Raw genomic sequence first — 12,322 nt, forward strand, 5'->3', positions numbered from 1 at the left:
CGCCCACGGTTTCTTGTAGCATTATCACATCGGGTTTCGGTTGAATGTTTCTTACGTATTGTTGTAGGACCGGTTTTTTCCTGGCTAGACCTCTGCAGTTCCACTGCCAGACCAATAGCTCTTCATGGTGTCTGGCAATCCTGGAGTCTTAAATAAGGAGCTGTTGAGAAACTGGAGCGGTGCGCGGGGGGCTGTTCCATCATGGGAACGTCTGGGATTACGGGATTTATATTATGAGTTCCCGCTTTAGGCTGTGGTGATTGCGACAGGGACGGTGCCCACATCGCACGTTCCTCGAGCTTGACCACCCTGGTTGTGAGGCCGGATATGGCGGAAGACGGATTGCCGATTGCACTTTGTAGTTCGGCAAGCATGGCTTTAATTTCCGATCTCGCCTGTTCGGTGCGGCTGGTGTCTTGGCTTTGCACGGCTCGCTTTTTCGCGGGTGGCGTTGCTTTGTCCTGTTCCTCGCCATTGTTGTTCGGAGCAGGAGTGCTGACGGGAGTGGGTCTAGGAGGTTGCGTGGGAGGCGCGACCTTTCTCAGTTCGCGTACCTCTTGGGTTAGCTGTTGTAATAGGCTCCTGAGCATGGCGTTCTCACGTTTTATTTCTGCAAGAATCTCATTGTCTATGTTATTTGTGACTTGCGGTTCTGAGGCAGTTACTCCGTAGACGCCGCGCCTTGGCGCACCCTTGACCGCGTCTGCACAGCTCACCTTTTCGGGGAGTGCCTGGACCTCCTGAGTGCCTTGGCGGCGTCGACTGGATCTGGACCTGGCTCGACCCGCGACTGCGAGCTCTGCTCCTGGACCGACTGTGCTGGCGGGATCGAGGGGTCCCGGTAGCCGATGTCGATCTGGACCTGGCCCGGTCTCTGCATCTGGATCTTGGCTTTTGCAGGGCAGGGGCTTGCTCTCTTCCGGATTCCTTGACCGCCTCGAGTTCTGCTTCCGCTTCGGCTCTTTTCCTTTCCCATCTTGTCAAGAAAAACAATGAACCAAAACAATAGTGAAGAAAAACAATGAACAGATTAATTTGGTGAAATCATAGAAAAACAAGCTAACATGAAAAAAGACGAAAACAGAAAAGATAAGTTACTAAATCACCACACTTTTTCTATTTTACATTTTTATTTTTCAACAAAATATATTAGCAGAGCAGGTTCGGGTTAGAGAAACCTAAGCGGTCGACATTAATCCGGAGCTACCGCTACGTACAAGACGTCATTCATAGCGTTCTTGCGCGGATTCGGGACGTTGTGCCTAAATTATTACTTATGGATAGCGATGTTAACCAGAATAACGTGGCGTGCACTACATAGTGGGGAGGAACGTCCCCGAAAGCAGGGATAGAAAAAGACAAGACACAGTAATGACGTGCGCGCGGAAAGACAGCGTCACTTAGTCGGAAACATCCGCCGCAGGCCAGTGGCTCTGGATGGATGTTATGAGCGTACCCTTTGGAACGGGGTGCTGGGTTGCGCCACCAAGCTCTTGCTATTATACTGTGTAATGTCCTACCTAGGTTAAACAATAAAAAAAAGAAAAAAAAAAGAACACGATGAACTCTCACAACCAAATTTTCTTATCCCCCACTGCGAACTGTGCTTTTGTACGTCTCCGTTTTTTGTCGTTTCCCTACTTTTCTTCCACCAATCCTCCAATCGCCTCTTACTCTAAAGAAGCGCAGCAGTGACGTCTAGCGTGTAGCCACGTACACTTCGGCTGGGTAGACGAGCGGTGAGATTAGTGTTCATGCGTCTTCTCAATGCACAGTGGTCGGCCTTCAGCCGTCTAAATGGCGTTGCAGAGAGATTAGCAGGCACTTCTACGTATCGTGTTGGAGAATAAAACGCGAAAGGTGCGATAAGACATGGATCTTGCACCTGTTTGCGTTTTCCATTCCCTGGAGTGATTGGTGTGGTCTCGTATTTTGTATTAGGCGCGAGTAGCAGTGCCTAACGAATGTTCAGCAACTGGTAACTCACTTAGCGCTCGTAGGACAGCGAGGCGCCACTGCGCCGTGCGCTGACACTGTGTGCAGATCTCAATTTAGGCGCTTCGTATCCCCAGCGCAGTTTATCACTGAAGTTTTCTTTTATTTTGGCTCAAATCTATTCTGCCTCGTGAAGAGACGGGACGGTAGAATTTCTTTAATTCGCATGGGGCTGACGCATGCCTCCAACAATAATACGACCAAAAGAAAGAAAATATATGTGTGCGCCGGCTTCCTACATGCTCTTACGCTACCAGCTCTTCCTTCCTCTTACGCTCTGCAGGAGCAGAGCGTAACACGTGAACTCACGTGCTAGTAAACAGTTGAGTGACATCCAGTCAGATTGATTGATTGATTGATTGATTGATTGATTGATTGATTGATTGATTGATTGATATTCTGAGAGGCGCCTGTGTAAAAGGCTGCGGATTATATTTATTTATTTATTTATTTATTTATTTATTTATTTATTTATTTATTTATTACAATACTGCTGACTGCCTCTTCACGGCAAACGATACCCGCAAGGTCGCAACACATAAATGTATCTCTCTCTATCACTCTCTCAAGATCATTCGTATGCGCCAACGCGCCAAATGTGCTGATATGTGACGGCGTGGTACTACGAAAGTTGGAAGAGTATTTTTACAAATAGCATTTTGTTCCGAGGAGCTTCGCACATTAGTGAGCAAGGAACTACTTCCCTCACTGTATACAGTATACTGTAAAACGCAATACCAACTCCGCGCTAGTAAACAGTTGAGTGACGTCCAGTCAGATTGATTGATTCATTGATATTCTGAGAGGCGCCTGTGTAAAAGGCTGCGGACTATATTTGACTATTTATTTATTTATTTATTTATGTATTTATTACAATACTGCAGACTGCCTCTTCACGGCCACGGTATAGGGGTTAACATGAAATATAAATGTCCGCAATCAAGCAGCTATGAAGCAACAAGAAGTAACAAAAAGCTTGCCTGCATGTACATGCCCAGCATGCAACGTGAAAAGAAAGGAAGGTGACATCGACGCGTAAAGTTCACAACAGTTGCTCCGCTCGTCGAAGAAAAGCGCGTTAATTGTACAGAACGAATGAAAACACACACACGCACACACACACACACACGCGCGCGCGCGCGCGCGCGCTCGCGCGCAAGGTGTTTGGAGATATATGGCAAATGTGCGACGTAAGATAAAAAACCATATCAAGCGCTAAATCTGCAGTATCATAGCTGCTCATGCAAAACAGACAAATATGCGTCCATTGTATGAGTGCTCGAGGCTGCGTGTGGTAATACATACTATTCGGCTTTTGTTCCAAGAGAGAATGAGGATTGATAGGTTTACTTTATGCTCGGGCTTGTCGCAATAACATGGTTTTGTTGCTTTTTGTCCCACTCCACACGAGTACTATCTGAGGCTGCTTAACGTGCACCTATTAGTCGAAGTGCACGGACGCATAATTTTCGCGCGTTCAGTCCCCACCGAGACGCCGCCGTCGTAATCGAACCCGCAACCTCGCACTCGCCAGAAGAACGCCAGAGCCGCCGAATAGGCGAGTGTCGCACCCGTCCTCCTCTCCGCGGCCCGACCAGTCCCGCGCCCGGACGCCGCGGGCACTACAACAAAGCTTTTTTTTACGCAGCACGGAGCGTGCGATGCGGGTCGCATCTTTCCAGCAGCGACGAGCAATGTCAAGAGTCCGCGGTCAGAGTGGTTAGCTCACACTTGACCCGCAGCTCGTCGTCTCCCTGCGCGGGTCCTTTTCACAGCGGACCGGCAGTCATTCGGAGCTGGCTCGCTTCGCCACAATGCGGGCGGCTGCGGCGGCGTTCACCGCCGTGTCGCCGTGCCTTCCGGGCTTCACTGATGATGGGGTAAATATTGACACGGTGCTTTCTCTGCGGCGAGGCTGTTTGCGCTCCGCCGCCGTCACTGCCGCTGTTGCTGCTGCTGCTTCTGCACTGCGAGTGTACGGAGACCGGCTCCAGTGCCCCGCGGCCACGCATGTGCAGGCTGGTGGTGCTGGTGGTCTATTTCCGCACGGATTATGTGCTTTTACGCCGCCCGCGCGTTTCCACAGACACCCCGCGCGCGCGGTGTCGCCGTTTCTTTTTCTTGCCAAAAGTACTGCGCTCCCTCGCTTCGCGAGAAATACGAAGAAAGAAGTCGCGCGCGTTTCGGTTCCGATCGCTTCGCTTTTTCGTCTGTTTCCTCCCGGCGCACCCACGTCGTGCCTTGACGACCTTCCCGTTTCATCTCTCTATTATCCTCGCTCGCGTACAGCTTTCTCTCTGTAATCGGCTCGTGTTTGTCGCGGACGTGTTTTGCTTCGTTCCTCCACGGTCGAAGGAATCCAACGCGCGCCTCGTGCGGGCACAAAAGCTGCAGAGCGCACCGCTGCCGGCCCAAGCGGGAGCGTGTATCATCCCCTGGAAAACAGTTTTGCCCAACAGGCTCGGCGCCTTTCTTCACGAGTGATGACCTCCTCACGGAGGTAAAAAAAAAAAAAAAAAAGAATCTTTCTCTCATTGCTGGCATCTTCCCGACTTCTCTATGCTCTGTATACGAGCGTGTTCGTTTATTTCTCTTTGTTTTTTTCCCCCGTGCTTTGTTTAAGCGGATAGCTTCGTCGCTGAGCACGCGCACTGCCGTGTGTACACACCTGCGATGGGATGGATGATCGACGACGTTCGCGTCCGCAGGATCATTCTGCGCCAGCGAAGCGAGGAGCTTTTATTTCCCTTCGCTTTCCGGTGTCCTGCTTTGCGCCGGGGAATTATGTTCCGTCTCGCGTGCGTTCCTCAGTTCGGCGCTCCTTCCTTGCGTCACTGTGTGTTTTATTTAATGCGAAAGCATTATATCGCTCATGTGGCAGAAAAGGCGGCGGCGTTCGCAACGAATGGCAACAAAAATCATCCTCATCAATGACGTCATCAGCGTCTTGTATGACGTCAGTACTAACACGGAATCATAGTTAGAGCAAGTTAAAGTGACTTAAGGTGGAGTAAAGTGAATTAAGGTGATGTAAAGTGAATGAAGGCGAATTAAAGTGGGAGAAAGTGAATTAAGATGGATTAAGGTTGGTACAAATTAGAGCAAGGTGGACTAAAGTAGAGTTGGGAAGGACATGTGAGAATGTATGGCGTCACGTATCATGGACGTAATCAATTAATTGGAGAAGTCATAATGCTTTCGTATTTAAAATCATGTAAGGATGCTTAAGTGGCTGTCAATTTTTGGTCACTTTCTTTCCACGAAATGTGTAGCGGTTTGAATAATTAAACATGAACGCGTTACGCACGCCTGTACTCAGTCTCACCAACGCAGTACTAGTAGCTCGTTGTTTTTTTTTGTTGTTGTTGTTGTTTTTTTCATCAGAACATTAGGCCAATGAAGGAGGGAGTTACTGCTGGCCTGCACTGTGACTTTCTATAGCTGAGTCTGTGAACATTTGAACGTCGCCAGCATAGAAGGGTGGGATGTGGGAATAAAACCCAGAGAGAGAACAAGAAGGTTTACTGATAGGGAAACGCGAACCGCCCCAATTCATGGCCGATCCCCCACGGCGGGTATGCGCCACTTGTGCAGAGGAACAACAAGCGGACAGGTTGGCCAGAAGGGCGTGTCTCTAGCCTGCTGCTCCACACTGGTGTGAAGTGGCTCGCGTCTGTCGCAAAGCGCCTATATAGCAAAGAGGACAGGAGGGAAAAGAAATAATACGCAAAGGGGGCTACATACGAAGTTCTTGTATAAATCAAATCGCTCGCCTTGGTTCTCGTGTATACGGCCCGGTAGATTTTGTGTACGTGCGTATGGGTGCGTCTGTGTGTGATGCCTGCTTCCCCCACGTACAATTCGACAGCGTCGAAACAACTAGGTAAGAGCTAGAAAGTCAAACATGTCGATAGCATGTGTTGCGCTCGCACATATGGCCTAAGTAAAATTTAAAAGCGAGAAAAGAAGATGTACTGCATTTAGTACATGAAACCACAAAGTTCTCTGGGTAAATAGAACATAACACAGTAAGAAAATCAGGTGGAGAATCTGCCGTTAGAAAAGTGAAATAGCTCGGAAAAAAAGAAGATATCGTAGATATAGTTTCGAGATTCAGACCAGTGCCATTAAGGATGTTTGCAAGAGTTGCAATGTGGAACGATATCGACTGGCGTCCGTACTCGGTACGACAAAAAAAAAACGCACCACTCATGGATCATTATGCCATGTAATGTAAACATACTGATACCGCGTGAGATTGAGCAATACATGAAATATCTGATCAATATATTGTCACGTGGTAGCGACGGTCAAGAAAGAAACAATATCAAAACTTGGAGTTACGAATTTAACTCTTTATTGAGCGAACTCGTGCCCAGCAGAACAAGCGACACTCAATCACAACGATAGCGGCGAGCACAGTCGGCGATCGCCGAGAAACTGATCTGGCGGCGGCTTCTATACATGTGTCATCGAAGGTTCCAAAATAATCGCTGGTGCCAGCCTGTCTTCCAGGAAGTACTACACAATTCGCCTTGCGCATACAGTCAGACTACACAAGGTTCAGTGAACCCGCCGTGCTTGCTCAGTGGCTATGGTGATAGGCTGCTGAGTACGAGGTCGCGGGATCGAATCCCGACCACTGCGGCTGCATTTCGGTGGGGGCGAAATGCGAAAACACCCATGTGCTTAGATTTAGGTGCACGTTAAAGAACCCCAGGTGGTCAAAATTTCCGGAGTCCTCCTCTACGGCGTGCCTCATAATCAGAAAGCGGTTTTGGCACGTAAAACCCCATAACTAAATAATTAAGGTTCAGTGACAGCAGACAACGGATAGAATGATCGATAACATTCGAGAAACTTCCGACACATGCAGGCACGTCCTGCGTTGAGCAATGACGTTTAACCTTTGTTAGCCGGTGAAAAAGCGGTCACCCTGAAAAGATAAATAAGTGCACGTGTCAATATACAAGCCAAACGAAAAGCGTATATGGTTATAACCGGAAGTATTTTGGAAATAATAATAAAAATTAAATTAAAATAAATAAATAATAAAAAACAATGGAATGTCTGTGCGCCATACGGTATATTTGCAATGCCACTATTGGCACGCTTCTGACACACGGTCAGCTAATGTGCATTTTCTTTAGATGCGGAGACCTCCCCCCCCCCCCCCTTAAAAAAGAAGTTTCGCTCGGAAGACGAAGCTCCGATTGCGAGAGCAAATTAGTAGATAGCTGTATGAAGTAAGGATAGTAGTTTTATCGGCCGTACGAGCCTGTAAACATTTGCTTACTAAATTAACCAAGATAGAATATGTAAGCGTGACTGAACGAGGACGTAGGAATAAACAGACACACAGAGACAGCGCTGTGTTTGTGTGTGCTTCTTTCTACGTCCTCGTTCAGTCGCGCTTACACATTCTATCATGCATTCAAACCAACTAGCTCGCCAACGTGTTTTAACTAAATTAACCAGCACGGTGTCACGCGCGCACAGGTAAACATGAACACATCTCGCTCGTTCAGCGCGGAAACTCGCTGTCAAAATGCTGGAGTGAGGACTCGCGGCTGCAGCAGCGATCGAATTGGCCTTCGTGCATTCTGTCGCTTCAACGCCAACGAAACGTCGAACGCACAGAGCAAACGAAGCTCCCGGCACTGCGCGCACTCTGCAAACATCGCAGATCGCTCTGCGCGGGCGCGCACTTTGGCCGCGTCGCAGATCCCTTTCAAGATACGGCGCCCGCACTGCCGCACCGGCCGGAGAACTACCCCTTGCCCGTCGCGCAACAGGAGAAGGCGGGTTACCGGGCCCCGCCTTCCTAGCTCGCTCACGCGAGGTTGAGCCGTGTTCACCGGATCACCCTCTCACGCTTTCACTTGCACATACAGCATACGGCGCGCGGCGACGCTATTATCGCCCTCGGACTTTGTGCGAAACCGCACGGCGACGGCGACGGCAAGAATGCGCCTGGAGTGCTATCGCAATAAAACAAGAATTGTATGTTAGGCCCTTGACGGTTGTTGTCAAAGTATGTCGGTGCCCATTTAGTAGACCTGATATTTTATTTAGTTTGCCACAAATCTATTCTGTATGTTGGGTTGAGGTAAGGCTTTCAGAAACAAATTACAAGTTTTAATCTCACAATTTTTTTATCCTTTAAAGTATTAATTGTATAAAGCGAATAATTATTTTTTATGGCTTAAAGGGGCCCTGAAACACTTTTTATCGAAGTCGTAAAACGCATTTGAAGGTAAAATAGACTTTTTTTGGAATACTTTGCAGTCAAAGGTATTTCAGTTAGTTCAGCAAAAGCGGAGTTATTGGCAATCAAAGATCACTTTTGATCGCTTTCGCGGTGTGCGCATTCCTTCTTCAATGACTTGCACAGCGAACGCGACGGCGTAGTGGTGCGCGCTATGGTGTACGTCACCGTAGCGCGCAGTTCAAATTTGATTTTGGATGTTCACATAAAAGCCTTGTGCTGGCTTTCAATGGGCGTCAGTATGCTTTCAGAAGCCACGCCCCCCCCCCCTCCCGCCAGCATCCCATCATAACACACAACAGTTTATTTCAGAGTTTGGCGCCTACGACGCGCCAAACGCAAAAAAAAATGAAAAAGGAAATTTTCGGGCATTATACGAGCCAAAACCCCGAGCTGATTATAAGGCACGCCATAGTGGGGGACTCGGCATTAGTTTTGCCCACTTGAGCTTTTTAAAGGACCCCTCACCAGGTTCCATAACAAATTTTGGTTATACGCTGAAAGTTGTTACGTGTCCTCTAGGGAGTGTTTTGCCGCCAAAATTTTTCACATCGGCTCATTAATAGCCGAGATAGAAATATTTCAGTGCCGCGAACCTATGATTTCAGCAGGTGGGATCCACTGCCAAGCAAGACGCTCTCTCCGCTCACCCCGTCTATCTACGCAAGCGCAAGTCCTTCCCTGCATTCTCCCATACCGGACCTCGAGGATCGCGTGACGCTTACGTCACAGGCACCGCCTTCATTTTTTTTTTGCTCCTCGATTTTTTTTTCGGCGCTACGCACTTCCGCCGACGGCGTCGCGCGTGAGCGGTTGTCTCGTTCGCGCAGCGCACGGTTTTGCGCGCTGTGTACAAGGAAACATGACTAGCGATATAATTCAGTGCTACACGAATACTGAGGCAGAACAAACGTATCGCAGAGCGTGATCACCCGCTGGAGCACGTTAGAAAATGGCATTGTTTCGGTACCTGCGCACGTGACCGCACGACCATGGGAACAAGCAGACGAGGTGGAAGTACATCTTTCTTGCTTCGGTGCGAAGTAAAACAAAACATACGCAGACATTCCGTTTGTGTGTTTTATTCTTTCTATAAACTTCAATGAGCAAATTTAAGCAACAGATCGCACAGATAACAGATGTTGTCTTGAATAATTCTCGAATTCACGTGTCGCCACGAGCGACGCCACACTGCGGACACGATTACGTAGGCGCACGGGCACTATTACGTCACCGTCCGGCTTGGAGCGCGGCGGCCGCGAGTGAAGAGAGAAACGGCGTTCGGATCGATATTTCAGATCTTTCCGATGCGCGTAGCGACGTAATACTTTGCAGACACGATTGTTATCGCACGGTGTATACTCTGCGCTTGTCAGCTCAAAATGATCAGACCTAGTAAGGGGCCCTTTAACGTGCACCCAACGCGCGGTACACGGGCGTTTTGGCATTTCACTCCCATCTAAATGCGGCGGCCGCGGCCAGGATTCGATTCCGCGCCCTCGGGCTTAGTAGCACAACGCCATAGCCACCACGACGGGTCCAAGCGTCAAACGCGGTTGTCTTCAACGAACCGTAGTGAACTCAGCGAACTATCATCATCATCAGCCTGGTTACGCCCACTGCAGGGCAAAGGCTTCTCCCATATTTCTCCAACTGCCCCGGTCATGTACTAATTGTGGCCATATTGTCCCTGCAAACTTCTTAATCTCATCCGCCCACCTAACTTTCTGCCGCCCTCTGCTACGCTTCCCTTCCCTTGGAATCCAATCCGTAACCCTTAATGACCACCGGTTATCTTCCCTCCTCATTGCATGTCCTGCCCATGCCGATTTCTTTTTCTTGATTTCAACTAAGACGTCATTACCTAACGTTTGTTCCCTCACCCAATCTGCTCTTTTCTTATCCCTTAACGTTACACCCACCATTCTTCTTTCCATAGCTCGTTGCGTCGTTCTCAATTTCGGTAGAACCCTTTTCGTAAGCCTCCAGGTTTCTGTCCCGTACGTGAGTACTGGTAAGACACAGCTGTTATATACTTTTCTCTTGAGGGACAATGGCAACCTGCTGTTCATGATCTGAGAATGCCTGCCAAACGCACCCCAGCCCATTCTTATTCTTCTGATTATTTCAGTCTCATGATCCAGATCCGCAGTCACTACCTGTCCTAAGTAGATGTATTCCCTTATCACTTCCAGTGCCTCGCTGCCTATCGTAAACTGCTGTTCTCTTCCGAGACTGTTAAACATTACATTAGTTTTCTGCAGATTAATTTTTAGACCCGTACCCTTCGGCTTTGCCGCTCCAGGTCAGTGGGCATGCATTGCAGCTGGTCCCCTGAGTTACTAAGCAAGGCAATATCATCAGCGAATCGCAAGTTACTAAGGTAGTCTCCATTAACTCTTATCCCCAATTCTTCCCAATCCAGGTCTCTGAATACCTCCTGCTCCTGTAAACACGCTGTGAATGGGCAACCAGCGCTGGAGTTTTCACGACGCCTGCAGCGCCGCCCTGGCGGTCCGAACGTGCACAATGCAGCCGCTCCCGCGGACGAAAATTGCTACTGGTAGTGGCGTTGCGTGCCCTGAAAGTCGAAGGAAAACAAAAGGACGCCGACGATACTGTTGCGTATACAAGTGCCACAACTACGTCGGGATGAGGGAGGATGTATCCTTCTGCGTCTTGCCATCTAAACCCTACGAACAAGAATAGAGGCGGCGTTGGATCCAAGCAGTCAGGCGAGCGGAGTAAGTTCCCGTCTTGTCGCCCTATCAAGCGGTGTCGGTTTGGTTTCTAAATCGAATTTCGCACCTGTGCTTGGTTTATTCGATAGTGAAGACGGTGAGCCGTGGCAGACAGTACCAAACAGCAGAATCTGTGGTCGGCATTTCGTCGGAAACAAAATGAGCAATAGCATGCACCATCCACCATATGTACCAACCATTATTCCTTCGCAATACCACTGCCAAGCCCCTTCCAACGCCACCGCACCAAGCGAACGATACGAAAGGTAAATATTATCCATTCATTGCCAAGAATTATGTGGGAGGGAAGCTGCCTTGTAATACGAGTTGTGTGCGCGTACTGCCGGCGCACGCGCGACTAAGCCGCCTATGTGTTTTTACAAATGCGCATGCGGATGAGGACTCGGCGCTGAGATGCATCCGGTAAAATTATGTAATTAGTGCTAAATGTAGCCAGCGTTATTACGGATCCAGCAGCGGAGCACTCAAACCTTTGCTTGCGCGAGTCACCTGGTGCGATAAAGCTTTCTTCTCCATTGACTGCTATGGCAAAGTAACATTAGAACTTTTTATGTCTAGCCAGAGAAATATGGAATATCTTCAGGCCAACTAATACTTCCGAAACCATAGCGCAGCAGGACCGGAGCCATAGCTGCTAGATTTGCGAGGCAGGCCGCCACGCAAGCATAGCAACTGCATACGGCGCAGCCGTTAAAGAAACACACGTGCTCGCCGCGACACACTGTGAAAAATATATAAAGCTTAAAAAGCTTCTTTCGTCATTTCTTCACTTGATGGCGCTAGCTTCTTTAAGAAAACTGTTCACTTTAAGCGGCGCGAAAACGGAAATGTACGAACTATAATACGGCCGCGCACGTGTCTGTCGCCTGGTCGGGAGGCTGGAATATGCCGCGTTTCGTCGCCAGGGCGGCGTGCAACGCACTCTTTTCGACGCGCCGCCTATCCAGCGCTGGTTCCCCATAGCATTGGAGAGATCGTATCATTCTGCCTGATGCCTTTCTTTATTGGGATTTTGTTGCTTTCTTTATGGAGGACCACGGTGGCTGTGGAGCCGCTATAAATATCTTTCAGTATTTTTACATACGGCTCGTCTACAGCCTGATTCCGCAATGCCTCCATGACTGCTGAGGTTTCGACTGAATCAAACGCTTTCTCGTAATCAATGAAAGCTATATATAAGGGTTGGTTATATACCGCACATTTCTCTATCACCTGATTGATAATGTGAATATGGTCTATTGTTGAGTAGCCTATTGTTGAGAGCGAACTATAGTTATTGTATATGGCTCCTGCAGAA

The sequence above is a fragment of the Dermacentor variabilis genome, chromosome 4 (genome assembly GCF_050947875.1).
Source record: "Dermacentor variabilis isolate Ectoservices chromosome 4, ASM5094787v1, whole genome shotgun sequence".
Classification (NCBI taxonomy): Eukaryota; Metazoa; Arthropoda; class Arachnida; order Ixodida; family Ixodidae; genus Dermacentor; species Dermacentor variabilis.